Below are 16,144 nucleotides of genomic sequence, written 5' to 3'. Positions count from 1 at the left end.
ACATAATTTTCCCTAAGTTTATTGTTTAGACACAAAGACCAAAAAGTAATAATAATAATAATAATATTAAAAAAGAACAACAACAACAGAGTTGGTCTCACTCAACCAATATCTATTATCTCATTGTCACTTTTCTATTGATTTCAATTTTTTTCAACAAAGAAAATAATTTTATGAGTAGTAAGAACTATTAGTTGATTGAGACCATCTGAGAGATCAATTCAACATTTTTTCTAAATGCAACTTTCTTTTTCTTTTCAGATTTTATAAAATTTATGTCTAAACGTCCACGAAAACTAAACACTTTTTCATCAGATCTTCTAAGGCCCTCATTCTTATACAAGTAAAAGAAAAACAAGAGTTTTCATATAAAGATTTAAACAAGAATAATTTTTTAAAAAATAAAATAAATAGAAACAAAAATGCATGTGAAAAATTATTGGGAGAATGACAAAAAAAATACTTGATTATCTCAAGTATTAACAGCAGAAGCTATGCAATTTTCAACAAAATCACAAAATTATTATTGCTATGATAGACTCAAGAGACCAACATCTATATGTCCTTTTATATAATTGTACCATGTAGATTGTAGTTAATTATAAATAATTAATTAATTAATTCAAAAGATTATTTCAGTTTAATGAAAATTTCAAATTTGTAGATAAATAGTTTTGACTTGACACACCAGAGCAATAATTTATAAAATGACAATTTTACTATATTATTATTTACATATAATAAATTTAATATTTTTTTAAACTATTATAAAATGACAATAATTAATAATAAAGACAAAATATAAATCAAATGAGAAATTATCTCTTTATTTATTAAACTAATCAAGTAAAAGTGAATATTTAATAACAAAAGTTTTAATTGATTTCAAGATACTAAGATCTGGTTTGACCATAAATTTTGAAACTTAAAGTTGTGTTTGGACATTCATTTTTAATTGGAAAAAAATTGTGCGAGAAAGTGAATTTCTCCTAAGAACTATTTTAGACCATTTTTTGGAACTTGAATTTTTTTTGATGACAAAATTTTAAAATCTTATCCAAACTATATCGTCAAAAGAATATCTAATGATATATTTTCAAATTTTGATTCAAAATATATGGTCAAATAGATATTGAATGATATGGTCTTAAAATTAGATCTGGCCAAACACTAGCTAAATATTAGAAAAATAAATTATAAAAGCAAAAATCTTAATCGACTTTAAAATTGTAGATATAATTGGCTTTCTCCATAATTCAAAGTCATAGTTAATTTGAAAATTTTAGATATTATACAAAATATATTAATTACAATCTTTTTTAATTTTTTTTTAAATAAAAACATAAGAAAATCGATCAACATATTTTGTGTTTATAGCCACATTCTTTTTAATCTTAGGAGGAAATACATGTCTCTAAATTGGGGAAATATTTCAAGGTTATGACCTAATTAGGTTTTAATCAATCATTAATCAAATATTTACAATTAGAGGGTTTACGATTTATATAAAAATTGATTCAATTCGAAAAGTTGAATCAAACTGACTTTTATTTGTTTTTAAAAAAAAAAGAAAAATCAATAATATTTGATTGTTTTTTTATTTTGTTAACATTTTTTTGAAGATATAATCTAATCGGACTGACAAATTATATACATATTTTTTTATAATTATATATACATAATATATTATTTTATCAAAAACTTTTAAGCGAAAAATGCAGCACTCTAATGAAAAAGACTAATGTATGATCTGTCGCTTCTTCAATTTGTGATACTAAATTCATATTCATGTCAAAACACTCGATACCTATATAAGATCACGACTAAATTCAGATTCACGTTGGAACACTCCCAAACAAAGGCGACACTATACCCAAGAGGAATCGAACCTGAGATCTCTTGATTAAGGATGAAGGAGTACTTACCACTGCACCACAAACCCTTATTAATCAAAAACTTTGTATCATGTTAACATGAATATATAACACATAGACATGAACTTATATTGGAAGGACAATTATGTCATTTATCGTACAAATTTATTGTTTACCTTTTTTTAGTTTGTATACATGATTACGCACTATCATACACATATATTATATACATTTTATACATGCGTCAACTAATTTTAGTTTAATCATTGAGTGGAGAGTTATATAGGTTTATTCTTTGAGGATTCTCAAAGCAGTTAATTATTAATGAAATTCCTTGTCGTCTCTCTGTAAAATACTCGTTTGTTCTACGGTTTCCAAATACATCATAAGTTAAGTCGGTGATGACAAATAACCAATCCACAGTAGTAATAAAAATACTCGTTTGTTCTAGGGTTTCCAAATCCTCTATTTTATTTTTTTCCCCTACATCACCATACCAAGGACAATGGCGACGTAAAAACAGAAGGGGGGGTGGGTGGGGTCATATCAACTTGTTTCGATCTAGAATAATAAAAAAAGATATAATATTAAAATTTGATTAATATAAAATAATGCATTTCTTTTAATAACAAAAGACAAATAATTGAGTCCTTGAATTTAGTAATTTAAAAAATAACATTCCATTCTTTTCCAAATTCATCCATAACTTCTTTTGTTGAAAATTTTAAAATTTCATATACTTTCCCAAGATTCATTTTCCTCTCTATAACTAGTTTAATTTTATTTCTTTAATTGTTATACCCAATGTTTTGTTATCATATTCATGCACTTCATGTGATTATTTTACTTTCTCTATTTTTATTTACATGTCTTCCTCACTAAAAATAGATGTTCCTTAATACTCCCTCCGCCCACTTTTAATTGTCATGGTTTCCTTTTTAGAGTCAAACTATAAGAACTTTGACTAACATTTTACAATGTATTTTTTTCATCATATTGATATGCAAAAAAATGTAATTTATAGTACTTTTCGTATAGTTTTTAAATATCTAAATTTGTTGTTTAATATATCGAATTAATGTAATCTAATTTAACTTTGAAAATTAGTCAAATTGACTTTTGAAAAGCGCAACATGACAATTAAAAGTGGTCAGAGGGAGTACTTATCATTTTACAAAATCAATACATAAATGACAATGTTCTTTCTATTTTGCCCTTGAGAGTAATTACCTTTGAAAATATACATTTGACCAACATTGGAAAACTAATAATTAATTCATGTTCATTGGTCAAATTAATTAATCAAAATAAATTAATTCAAGTTCATTTATTAAAAACTTAACATCAAGAAAACATTAAATAAAAGTACAATGGTAAAGTTACCAGTTTCTTAAGGAGCTTGAAACCTAAAATGGTGACAACTAAATAGAAACGGAGGAGTAACTTTTAAAGCAAGTATATACATCATTTTAATCTTTGTTACCAAAATATATATTCACCCTTTTTTCTCACTTTTCTTGATATTACAAATTGATTAACAATTTGTTTTTTTTGTGTGTGTTTTTATGTCATTTTGGACAGGCAAAATTAATTTTCATGTAGGTGAAGTTGTTTCAGATTTGTGCTAAGGTATGCTTTCTTCTTTTTGTTATCCTTTTTCATGTTCCTTTTTTTTCATTTCTATAAACAAACTAAATTAGATCTGAAAGCTTTAATCTTTGAATAATGTGTATTGCTTTCTACATTTATGCCACCACCAAACAAAAAAAGAGGAAGAAAGAAAGAAGGAATTAGAGTTCTAATTTGTCATCACAAAAGAAAAACCTATGTTTTTTAATAGATCTAAGTTATATACACTATCAAATTATAGATTTGTTTGCACTATATAATTATAATTTAAGAATCACCAAATTCCTCGATTTTTCGTGTGTATTAGCCTATGGATCTGGCTCCCGGAGCACCCAATTTTTTTTCTCAAAAAGTTTTATGAGGACCTCCGTAATGAGTTGGGGAACCTTCACATATATTCACATCATTTTTAACGCCCATTACCGCATTTACAAGCATTTTTTTAAGAATCACCCAAATTCCCAAATTTTTCGTGTGTGTGTCATGGATCTGGCGCCCAAAGCATTCAAATTTTTTTCTCAAAGATACTTTATCAGGATCTCCGTAATTAGTTGGGGAACCTTCATGTATAATCACACCATTTTTTAACGCCCATTTCCGCATTGTCAAGCCTTATTTTAAGAATCACCCTAATTTCCCAATTTTTCATGTGTATTAGCCCATAGATCTGGTGCCCGGATCACCCAAAATAATTTCTCAAAAAACTTATTGAGGACCTCCGTAATTCGTTGGGGAACCTTCACGTATACTCACACCATTTTTGTAACACCTCCCTGTTTGAAAGAAAGAACTAGAATTTGAAAGAAACCGTTTTCGGAAATAATCAAATTTGGAAAGTTTGACAAGTTAAGCTAAGTATGATTTTTGGGTCAACTTCTGATGACCATAAATCCTAGAACATGATGAATTAGGTGGGATACAAGATACCGTAGGAAAGATCTTTGAATTATTTTTCCAACGCCACTAAGTTTGCTCATTTTCGAGATCGTATGAGGGAGATATGCCCAATTGAAGTCGGGTTGTCTAGATAAGGAAAGTCACAACCGAATTTTAGAAGGGTATTATAGTCTTTTCACTACCCAATTACTTAAATTCATTTTTGGTAATTAAGTTGGGGTCTAAACTGAATTGGTTCAGCTTACGCTTCATAAAATTAAGTTAGGGTTTTGAGAGAAGAGAAAAGAAGAGGAGAAAAGAGGAGAAGAAGCAAGAATTCGTCGCGTTCTTGAAGTTAAGCTTGTGGATTTTGCCAAGGGTTGATCCCTACGAGGTATCTGAGACTTTCATAGTGTTGGGTTCATTCACCCACACACCAATCATGTTTAATTCAGCGAAGTTCGTTTTAGAAAGTTGAAAGTTGAAGATTTTGAATTGTGTTCTTGAATATTGGCTTTCATTCTTGAGTTAAGTTGGGATTGTTGAGTTCTTGAGGGAATTTTGTTGATTTTTGAGTCGTTATGAATAGATTCTAGTGTACATATACTTGGTATCTGAATATAAAGAGAATTTGAGAAGAAGAATCGAATTTAGGCGAATTGTAGTTAGAAAACGAAGAAGGAAAAAGTTGGGCGAACCTGGCAACCCAGTCCGCGTCGCGGACCTGCCCCCCTTTAATAGAATTTTTCTCCGAGTCGCGGAGCGGTCATGGACCTTTCTTCTTCAAAATTTATTTTGCGACCAAATATTGAAATGCATCTCTGTATCGTGGACTTGCTTCCAGACAGTGATTTCTTGATCATTTCTCATGTTTAACTATCTACAAATATTCCTAAACATCATGAAGTCTTTCCTATCACAAATCACAATCCTTGAATCCATAAATTCAAATTCTAGGAAAGTTAGAGCCAAGTCTAGAGAGTTCTTAGAGTCCTTTCAAAAGTCTTTTGCAAATGCCATAAACTTGTTTTAAGACTTGAGTTTTGAGTTAAGTAAGAGTAACAAATGAAGTTCTTTTCTTCAAAAAGAGTATATGGGAACTAAGTATTCCCAAAGAGTAAATGTTTTCAAATTTAAACAAGAGAGGAAACACCGATATTCAAGAGAGGCTTTGATCTAGTTTTTGAGTAATTATCTCAAACAGCAGAAGGAGATTTTGTTTTCAAACATATGAGCTGAGTATTGTTGGAGTAGTATTGAGCACCGATGTGGGGACGAGTTCATAATAACTCAATGTCTCCATAAACCTTGAAGCCAACATAGGTAGAAAGGGTCATACTCTTTAGATGATTCTTTAATGCTTTTTAGCATAGACTATTGGATCCACTTAGTTGAGGCATTCTATATCCCGACAAGTTATAGGACAGTTTTGCCAGCGTGGGTGAGACGTTGTATCATCATATTGCTCATAGTGATGCTTGTCAGTTAGAGAAACTCCCACATAATTATATTACTTTATTAAATGATTAATTTGAGTTGTTATTCACTGTTTATATGCTTTATATAAAATGCACCTTTACTATTGTTTAATTTTGCATTTGAGTTGAGTATTCATGAGTTGAGTAAAGTTGCGGTAAGTGTTCTTTCAAAATTCAGTTCAAGCTTATGTCATGTTTGGTTGTCCCATCGCATGCTCGTACATTCAATGAACTGATACCATTTGGCCTTCATAATTTTATGATGCAGATATAGGTAACCAGGATCAACATCCAGCGCCTCATTGATCCAGTTAAGCATTTCAGAGTCATTTGGTGAGCCTCCATGCTTTTCGGAAGATCCCTTTTTATTTTTTTGTTAGGCAGTTGTTAGGATGATCGGGGGTCTTGTCCCGACATCCCTCTTAGTTATTAGAAGCTTCATAGATAGTTAGACGTTACTAGTTCACTAGTCTTATTCATTTCAGTTGTTTTGATTATAAGACTTGAGTTGCCTTATCGCCAGTGGAATGTCTTTTCCTTTATGAATTCAAAGTTTTAGTTATGAATCTATTTCTTCAGTTGTTTTAAATGTTGACTAAAGTTTTCCGCTGAGTAGTAAGCCAGACCAAGGGTTCACTTGGGGCCATCAATTGTTCTCGAGTTCCAGTCCCGCCCAGGGTGTAGGCTCGGGGCGTGACAAACTTTGTATCAGAGCACAGAGTTCAAGAGTCCTAGGAGGTCTATGAAGATTTGACTGTAGAGTCCTAGTTATCGGTGTGAAGCACGCTATAATTTGGAGGTTGCAGCATTTAGGAACTATCTCACTTTTTTCATATTCATTTCGTATGATAAAGTTACTCTCTATAAAGTTTCCTTCTAACTCATGCTTGCATGTGTCTTTAAGATCATGCCTCCACGAACAGCTTTCTGAGGTCATCCTGCTAGGATGGACATTGAGGAGCAAAGGATACCTAATGCACCAGAAGTGCAACCCCAATGGGAGGTAACCAATGCTGAGTTCAGAGAGGCTATCAGAATGTTAAGTCAAGTTGTGCTACCTGTGGTCGGAACCACCTAGGTGCATGTCGCAATGGCTCTACTAGTTTTTTCAAGTGTGGTCAAAAGGGTTACTTCATGAAAGAGTGTCCTAAGAACACACAAGGAAATGGGAATAGGGGCAATAGAGCCTAATATTCTTCAGTTTCTCCACCAGACATGACTGCACCTAGAGGAGCTACTTCAGGGACTGGCGGAGGAACAAACCTCTTATATGCGATCACTAGTCGTCAAGAGCAAGAGAATTTTCCAAATGTTATCACTGGTATGATCAAAGTCTTTACTTTTGATTTTTATGTTTTGCTAGATCTAGGAGTTGGTCTAACTTTTGTGACTCCATATGTTGCGATGAATTTTGATGTTCTTCCTGAGAAACTTCGTGAGACCTTCAGTGTTTCTACACCTGTTGGTGAGTCTATTCTTGATGAGAGAGTCTATCATGATTGTGTCATTTCCGTCAATCGCAAGAGCACCGTGGTTGATTTACTTTTGTTAAAAATAGTGGATTTTGATGTTATTCTTGGTATAGACTGGCTTCATGCATATTATGCCTCAATTGATTGTAGAACTCGATTTGTTAAGTTATACTTTCCTACTGAGCCAGTTATAAAGTGGAGTAGCAGTTTAGCAGTGCCTAAGGATCGTTTCATTTCGTACCTTAAGGCTAGAAAGTTAGTTTCTAAGAGGTGTGTCTATCACCTAGTCTGAGTTAATGATTATAGTGTTGAGACACCTCATATCGAGTTAGTTCCATTTGTTAGTAAGTTTCCAGAGGTCTTTCCTGATGATCTACTCGGAGTCCTTCCTGAGAGAGAAATAGACTTTGGTATAGATATTATTCCCGAAACCCGTCTGATATCTATTTTGCCATATAAGATGGCACCAACAGAGTTAAAAAGCTAAAAGATCTCCTTGAGAAGGACTTTATTCGACCAAGTGTCTCGCCTTGGGGCGCTTCGATCTTATATATGAGGAAGAAGGATGGTTCTCTTAGAATGTGTATAGATTACCGTCAGTTGAATAAAGTGACTATGAACAATAAGGATCCTCTTTCGAGAATTGATGATCTCTTCGATCAACTTCAGGGTGCCACGTGTTTTTCGAAGATAGACCTCAGAAGGGCGATTCCTAGTTAGTATGAGTGAGATATGCCCATTTGAAGTTGGGCTGTTCAAATAAGGAAAGTCTAATTCGGATTTTAGAAGGGCATTACTGTCTTTTCTATACCCCAGACTTAATTTTTTTTTTGGTAATTAATTGGGGTCTAAACTGATAGGATTCAGTTTATGCTTTTACAATATTGAGTTAGGGTATTAGAGAAGAGAAAAGAAGAAGAGAAGAGAGGAGAAGAAGCAAGAATCGTCAAATTCTCGAAGCTAAGATCGTGGATTTCGTCAAGGGGTGATCCCTACAAGGTATGTGAGTTGACAAAACATTGTGTTCGTTCACCCACGCGCCAAACATGTTTAATTTAGCATGAATTCATCTTAAAAGTTGAAAGTTTGAATGTTCTTGATGTGTGTTCTTGAATTTGGGATGAGATTGAGAAGTTCTTGAGAGTTTAAGTTCGATTTTAGAGTTAGGTTTGATTATATTCTTGTGTAAATATGTTGGGTATCTGAATCTAAAGAGAACTGGAGAAAAAGAATTGAATTTAGGCAATTTGGGGTTAGAAAACGAAGAAGGAACAAGTCGGCAGAATTTGGGTACCAGGTCTGCGTCACGGACCTGTTACTCAGAATTGACAATTTGTTCTTCGCATCACGGAGTGGTCATGGACCGTTCTGCCTCAAATTTATTTCATGACCAAATAATTAAATGCATCTCCGCATCACGGACCAACTTTCAGACAGTGATTTCTTAATCTTTTCTCGTGTTTAACTATCTAAAAACACTCTTAAACATCATGTGATCTTTCCTATCACAAATCTCAATCCTAGAATCCATAATTCAATTCAAGGATCAGTTAAAAGTCAAGTCAAGAGAAGCTAAGATCCAAGTCAAGAGAAGTTCATAGAGTCTTCCACAAGTCTTTTACAAATGATTTAACTTTGTTTTAAGACTTAAGTTTTGAGTTGAGTAAAAAGTAAAGTTGAAGTTCATTTCTTCAAAGTATATGGGGACTTTGTATTCCCAAAGAGTTAAAATGTTTTCACATTAAACAAGAAAGGAAACCTTGATTTCCAAAGTGGCTTTAAGATTGTTTTCAGAAAAGAGTAAATGCTTTCACAATTAAGCAAGAGAGGAAACCTTGATTTCCAAGATAGCCTTTGAGCTATGTTTTTGAGCAATTATCTCAAATCACACAAATAAGTATGTTTTGTTTTATAAAAACAACATAATAGCTAGTATCATATTTTGGGAGTAGTATTGAGCACCGATATGGGGGAGAGTTTAGACAACTCACAGCCCCCATAAACCATGTAGTCACCATTGGTAGAAAAGGGTCATACTTTTTAGATGATTCCTTAGTGTTTTTTAGCATAGACTAGTGGATCCACTTAGTAGTTCAGGTTCTATACCCCTAACAAGGTATAGGACGGCCCTGGCAGTGTGAGGCAAAATGTTGTATCATCACGATAGCTTTTTAAGTGATGGTTGTCGGTTAGAGAAACTCCCACATCAGTATTTTGTATTTTTTATATACATCAGAAATATTTGTGTTTCCATACACAAACAGAGTTCATATTGTATCTTTGCATATATATAGAGTTGTTATTGTATTTCTAAATACACAGTGTTGAAAACCATGTTTTAAACCTTGCTCGGAAAACATCCGTCAGTTGGTCCCATGTAAAGATTGAGTTATAAGGAAGCTCAGTGAACCATACTGCAGCATCGCCTGTCAGTGATAGAGGGAACACTCGTAATCCGATTACATCCATATCCAAGTCTTGTCTACCTACAAAACTTTTGCAAACCACCCTTAGATTGGCTAAGTGAGCATGTGGGTCCTTCGATGGCAATCCTGATAATAAGCCCCATGATGTAAGCATCTGCATCAAGCTACTAGTCACCACAAATGTGTACCCTGGAGGTAGAGGGGGTGGGACAATAGGTCCATCTGAGTCTGCTATATTGGCGTTACCCCCGATAGTTGTCATGTTGTCGTGGGCCTGGTGGATCTTGCACCCTCAATGCATCTCGCAATTGATTGTCAGCTGGAATCTGATTGTCCCTACCAACTACCCTCGGCTGTTGTAACTCAACTGCATCACCTAGGTTTCCTCCGATAGGATTAACTGGATCTCCTGGATTGTTCATTCTTCGCAAAGTGCGGCTCAACTCTGGATCGTAAGGAGTAAGTGGTTCACCCTAGATCCGTGTACTTGGCATACAGTAGAGTCAGAACCTGAGAGAGACAAAAACAAAGAGAAAAAGTAAAATTAGGAAATATTTGACTAACGTTCAATGATGTAGTTAAAATAAATCTAAAAGCCAAATTCCCCAGGAACGGCGCCAAAATTTGATACGCTCAAATTACACCTCCCTAAAGAAGCATAAGCGATCGTTATCAACTAAAGAACCCAACTTGTAGGTTGGGGTCGATCCCACGAGGAAAATGGTTTAGACCTTACTTTAACCAACAATTATATTTAATTAGTCAAATTACTTCCAGAAACAATTAATTAAATAAGGGGGAATTTGTGAAACAAATTGTAAAAATTCAATAAGTGATCAATAAACAAAAGTCAATCTTTGTTGTTATCAAGATGAGAGAATTAACTAGGGTATACATGTTCCCCACAAGATCATAACGCAGTAATCCTAGTAATAACAATCCTTTCCTAATATATCACATGCAAAGTGGTAAGTTATGTATCTCTAAATCCTTGATCCGGCATCTAGAGAATTTCACCCCGCAACTTGGTCCGGCTACGTGTGTATAATTTACTAACCCTTACCTATACCTCATATTAGCCATCATAATCAATGTTTGGCTTAGTTATTACTTCGTACTAATCGACACTAGACTATTAGATAGTATCACACTAAATCTCTGTTGATAATTCTTTTCTTGTTAATTACCTCATTGGTCCGGCAAGTAGTAACAAGGTGAGTTCTAACGTTGGCCACCGTTAAAAAGACTTCTAGACAGAAGAATTATCAATGCATGCAAAATACTAATCAAGAATTGCTTATTTACTATTCATACTTTGTTAATCGCTCATGGTTCCCACAATCCTAGTTGTTGATTTAGTTACCCATATTAGCAAGAACACAATTCATAGTTTTAGACGAAGAAATCATGAACTTACGTAAGGAGAATAATAAACCCAGAAATTCAACTTGAATTGCAAAACCAAAATCTTCAAAACAAACTTAGGAAATCAATAATTGCTAGGTTTGCAAATTAATCTCCCCAGTCACAAAGTAAAACTAGAATAATAATGTCTAACCCCCAAAAATGAGGTTTACATACACTATTTATAGAAAACAAGTCCTAAATAAAAAGGAAACAAATTAAGGAAAGTCTGTTTAGGCACGCATCTTCATTCCATGAGACTGACTCACAGATCGTCAATGGATCTACGGTCGGTGAGTCCCTTCCGTTAGCCAGGACTTAGAAAATATTTCATCTTCTCTGAAGCAAACGACGGAATTGTAGTACGGATCGTAGATCGATCTACGGTTCGTCAATCCCCCTCTGTAGCTCCATACTTAAAATCATCAAAAATTAGGTACTGGAACCCTCACAGTATCAATCTACGAATCAACAGTACGGTCCGTAGATCAATATACGGATCGTCAATGGCCACCGTAGTTGCACCCTTGGTAAGATTTCCCTGATTTGCCTTGCCTGCTGACCTACGGCTATCACCTACGGACCGTCAATGGACCTATGGTCTGTAGATCACTTCTGTGAATGCAGTTTTTTTGCATTTCTTTCAGCTGTCTCTTTACTTCCGTGCCTGAACATCTTTCCTGCAAAATATGATAAAAACACATAAAAACCAATACAAAAATGCCCTAGACACACACAACTTGTAAGTGAAATGTATTAGAAATATCGTAAACTCATGGTATATTACGGTCTCGCAGGCAACATGATTCTATTTGGGTCATTATTGATTGAATGACAAAATCAACCCACTTTTTGCCGGTAAAGTCTACCCATTCAGCAGAGGATTATGCCATGTTATATATTCAGGAGGTAGTACGACTTCATAGAGTTCCAGTTTCCATTATTTCAGATAGGGGTGCACAATTTACTGCACAGTTTTAGAAGTCATTTCAGAATGGTTTGGGTTTAAAGGTGAACTTGAGTACTGTTTTTTATCCTCAGACAGATGGTCAAGTGGAGCGCACTATTCAGACTTTAGAAGATATGTTGAGGGTTTGTGTGATTGATTTCAAAGGTAATTGGGATGATCACCTACCTCACATTGAGTTTACTTATAACAATAGTTACCACTCTAGCATCCAAATGGCTCCATATGAGGCTCTTTGTGGGAGAAGATGCAGATCTCCTATTGGATGGTTTGAGGTTGGTGAAGCTGGGTTGATAGGACCAGACTTAGTTCATCAAGCTATGGAGAAAGTGAAGGTTATTCAAGAGAGGTTGAAAACAACGCAAAGTCGTCAGAAATCCTACATTAATGTTAGAAGAAGGGACTTAGAGTTTGAAGTAGATGATTGGGTATACTTAAAGGTTTCACCCATGAAGGGTGTTATGAGATTTGGTAAGAAGGGGAAGCTTAGTCCCCGGTATATTTGTCCTTACAGAATATCCAAAAGGATTGGTAATGTGTCTTATGAGTTGGAGCTACCGCAATAGTTAGTAGTAGTCCATCCGTTATTTCATATTTCCATGTTGAAGAAGTGTTGGGAAATCCTTCATTTATCATACCCACTGAAGATATTGGTATTAAGGATAGCTTATCATATGAGGAGATTCATGTTCATATTCTTGATCGCCAAGTTTGCAAGTTGAGAACAAAAGAGGTAGTATCAATCAATGTTCTGTGGAGAAATCAGTTTTTTGAGGAAGCTACTTGGGAAGCTGAGAAGGATATGAAGAAGAGATACCCACATCTCTTCGAATCCGGAGAAGTCCCAAATTAAGGTACTAGTCCTTTTCTTGGCATTTATTTTAACTAGGCATGCTGTATTTAAATTTTGCTTGTTGGGTGTTAAGCTAGATGTTAAATGTTACACCTTAGCCTACTAAGAGTAATCTCACTTGAGGACGAATGTTCCCAAGGGGAAGATATTGTAACACCTCACTGTTTGAAAGAACTAGAATTTGACAGAAACCCTTTTTGGAAATAATCAAATTTGGAAAGTTTGACAAGTTAAGCTAAATATGAGTTTTGGGTCAACTTCAAATGACCATAACTCCTAGCACGAGATGATTTAGGTGGGATACAAGATACCGTAGGAAAGATCTTTGAATTATCTTTCCAACTCCACCGAGTTTGTTCATTTTCGAGTTTGTATGAGGAAGATATGCCCATTTGAAGCCGGGATGTATTTATCAGGAAAGTCACAACCGGAATTTGGAAGGGTATTATGGTATTTTCACTACCCAATTAATTATATTCGTTTTTGGTAATTAAGTTGGGGTCTAAACTGAATTGGTTCAGTTTATGCTTCATAAAGTTAAGTGAGGGTTTTGAGAGAAGAGAAAAGAAGAGGAGAAAAGAGGAGAAGAAGCAAGAATTCATCGCGTTCTTGAAGTTAGGCTTGTGGATTTTGCCAAGGGTTGATCCCTATGAGGTATGTGATATTTACATAGCGTTGGGTTCGTTCACAAGTTGACTCATGCTGGAGAAATCTTTTCTCAACTATTTGACTCCCACATCTGTAGACTCAAATCTCTGTAGAACCTTTGCTAACATGTCTTCCATCTTGGACATGCTGGAACTACTACCTGTTCGATCTTTGTTACCTGGAGGTACATAAACACCACTACGCTAAGTTTTTTAACCGTCTTTGTTTTTCCAGTTGTTTTGTTCCCAGTTCCCTGGTCTATCATACTGATCTTCTCTATGATAGTTCCTACCTTGAATTCTAGAATTTTAGCCTTGGTTTCCCTAGTTATAATTTAGGAAATCCCCCTGATTGTTGAAATACTTGGCCTCCACATAAAATCAGCATCTTGCTCTTTATACTTCTTTGCTGCACCTACTAAGTTTACATTTTCTGGAACCGAAATGAGATGTTTCATGAGGATGTCCATTTGAGTTTTGATGTGGGCCATGTCTTGGTCCCATTCTTCCTCTCTCTTTCTTTGTTCAGCTGATAGTTCAAAAGTGAACCAAAGTTCTCCCACCTCTACATCTATTATGTGCCAAGCTCTGTTGTTCTTTGACACTTCATCCATGACAACCATAATTTGTGGAAATTGTTTGCTCATGAACGATCAACCACATACTGTATCCACCACTTGTTTAGTTACAAAATTCAGCTACATGTAAAATACCTGTGTCAAATTACTGTATGTGAGGCCATGATTTGGGCATTTCTTCAGATTTTGGTTAAATCTCCACCATGTGTCATGCATTGCTTCACTTTGTAGCTGCTTAGGAGAACCAATCTCATCCTTCATCTTGAGCTCTTTTGCTTCGTGGAAGAACCTCTCCATGAAAACTTCCCTCAGCTCTGGCTAAGTTCTCATTGAATTATGTGGCAACTCATTCAGCCAGTTTGTTATTTCCCCACTTAGAGACAAAGGAAAAGACCTCAGCCTCATAGCATTTTGGCTTACTCCAGGAATCTCAGTCGACTTGCAAATTGCCACAAATTCATCAAGTGTTGGTTTGCATCCTCACCTGCAGTTCATTGTAAAATCCCGTTCAAGTTCAGCAGTTGGATCATAGTGCTAGTAATGGTGAAGTTCATTCGTGAAGGTAGTACTTATAGTACTATAGCTCGAGTAGCTCCAACTGTATGTAGCTCTAAGCCATCTTCTTCAAATGCCATATGCGCCGGTTGTCGGACTCGACCACTTGGAGCTGGTGGTTGGTGTTTAGAATGGAATATCTCTTCTACCCCTTAATTCTCTTCAATCACCCTATTCAGATCATTAACATTATGTTGAGAACCTCTAGAATTGGCCTTAGCATCTTGTAACAGTCTCTGCCTCTGGGCTTCGAGTTCATGTGTATCACCATCTTCCTTATGGTTTAACATTGCTCGAGAATGCGAGGAATGAATAGTTCTACCTTACTTCTAGTGTTTGGTAGGCACTAGTGCACTCCTATGTAAATGACACAAACAAGAAACAAGAAGTAAAATTAAGAAATACAATTACAACTGAAGTAATAGCTAGTAGAGTATTTTTGAACCAAAATTCCATGGCAACAACGCCAAAATTTGATATGTCCAAACTTACTCCTCAAATGAAATTCAGGGAATTTACAGAAAAAATAAACTTATTGACGCTTTTATTCAGTTGTGGTTATTATTTCCAAAAAGATTAAATTACGAAAAGTAAATATTGGGTTATTTGAGTTTAAGTAACCAATTTTTGTTTAAGATTAACAGTCAAAATGAGCAAACATTAGTTCCAAGATGTTAATAACTTATTTAACGAGACTAGGATTATCTTCCCCATGACATTTATTTCACTCTCCAATTCTATACAAATAATTGTTAATTTCTAATATTATATGTTCCTAGTAAGTTAGACACATCTAAACGTGTTTGAGCCCTATAAGATGAGTTTCACTCTTCTCCTATTGGTATTCGCGTGCTTTGAAGCTTACCCTTTCATACTTGTTTAGAAGATTATCTTCTCTCGAGCTCTAATCTTCGAAACAAGTTAATGGAGTTTGATTCTAGCTTTTCCTAACTATCACTTTTCTCTCGAACATGTGATAAATACAGGCAAGTTGTAATGTGAGCACTTTTTAGCACAAAGTAGAAACAACATATGGAATTTTCAATCAAACGTTACTCATATTGGGATCTTTAGTTATGTTTTAGTCACAGCCCCACAACCCTAGTTACGGTGTTTAGCCGCTCATTATTTCAAGAAAACCAATAGTAGAAATTATCAAAAGCATAATCTAATAGACTTATAATAATAGCAAACAACAAGCTTCTTGATTATCAACACTCAATCACGAACACAAAGTTTTGATCCAAAGTAATCGACCAAGAAATAGGTTAAAAAAGGAAACTATGACTTTCTCCACGCTCAGAATGTCTCAATGTATCAATGATAATTTTAAAATAAACCTTAAGTAATTAAAATAGTATTTGAAAGAATCCTACTCAAAGTAG

At 34.6% G+C, this 16,144-nt stretch overlaps 1 pseudogene; it reads right to left on the bottom strand.

The window, feature by feature from the left end:
- Positions 1-14,501, bottom strand: part of LOC125825713 (uncharacterized) — a 36,511-nt pseudogene extending 22,010 nt beyond the window's left edge.
- Between the last annotated feature and the right edge of the window lie 1,643 nt (positions 14,502-16,144).

The sequence above is a fragment of the Solanum verrucosum genome, unplaced genomic scaffold, assembly GCF_900185275.1.
Source record: "Solanum verrucosum unplaced genomic scaffold, falcon-dt-bn FXZP01000970.1, whole genome shotgun sequence".
NCBI lineage: Eukaryota > Viridiplantae > Streptophyta > Magnoliopsida > Solanales > Solanaceae > Solanum > Solanum verrucosum.
This window is presented reverse-complemented; position numbering and strand designations above follow the sequence as displayed.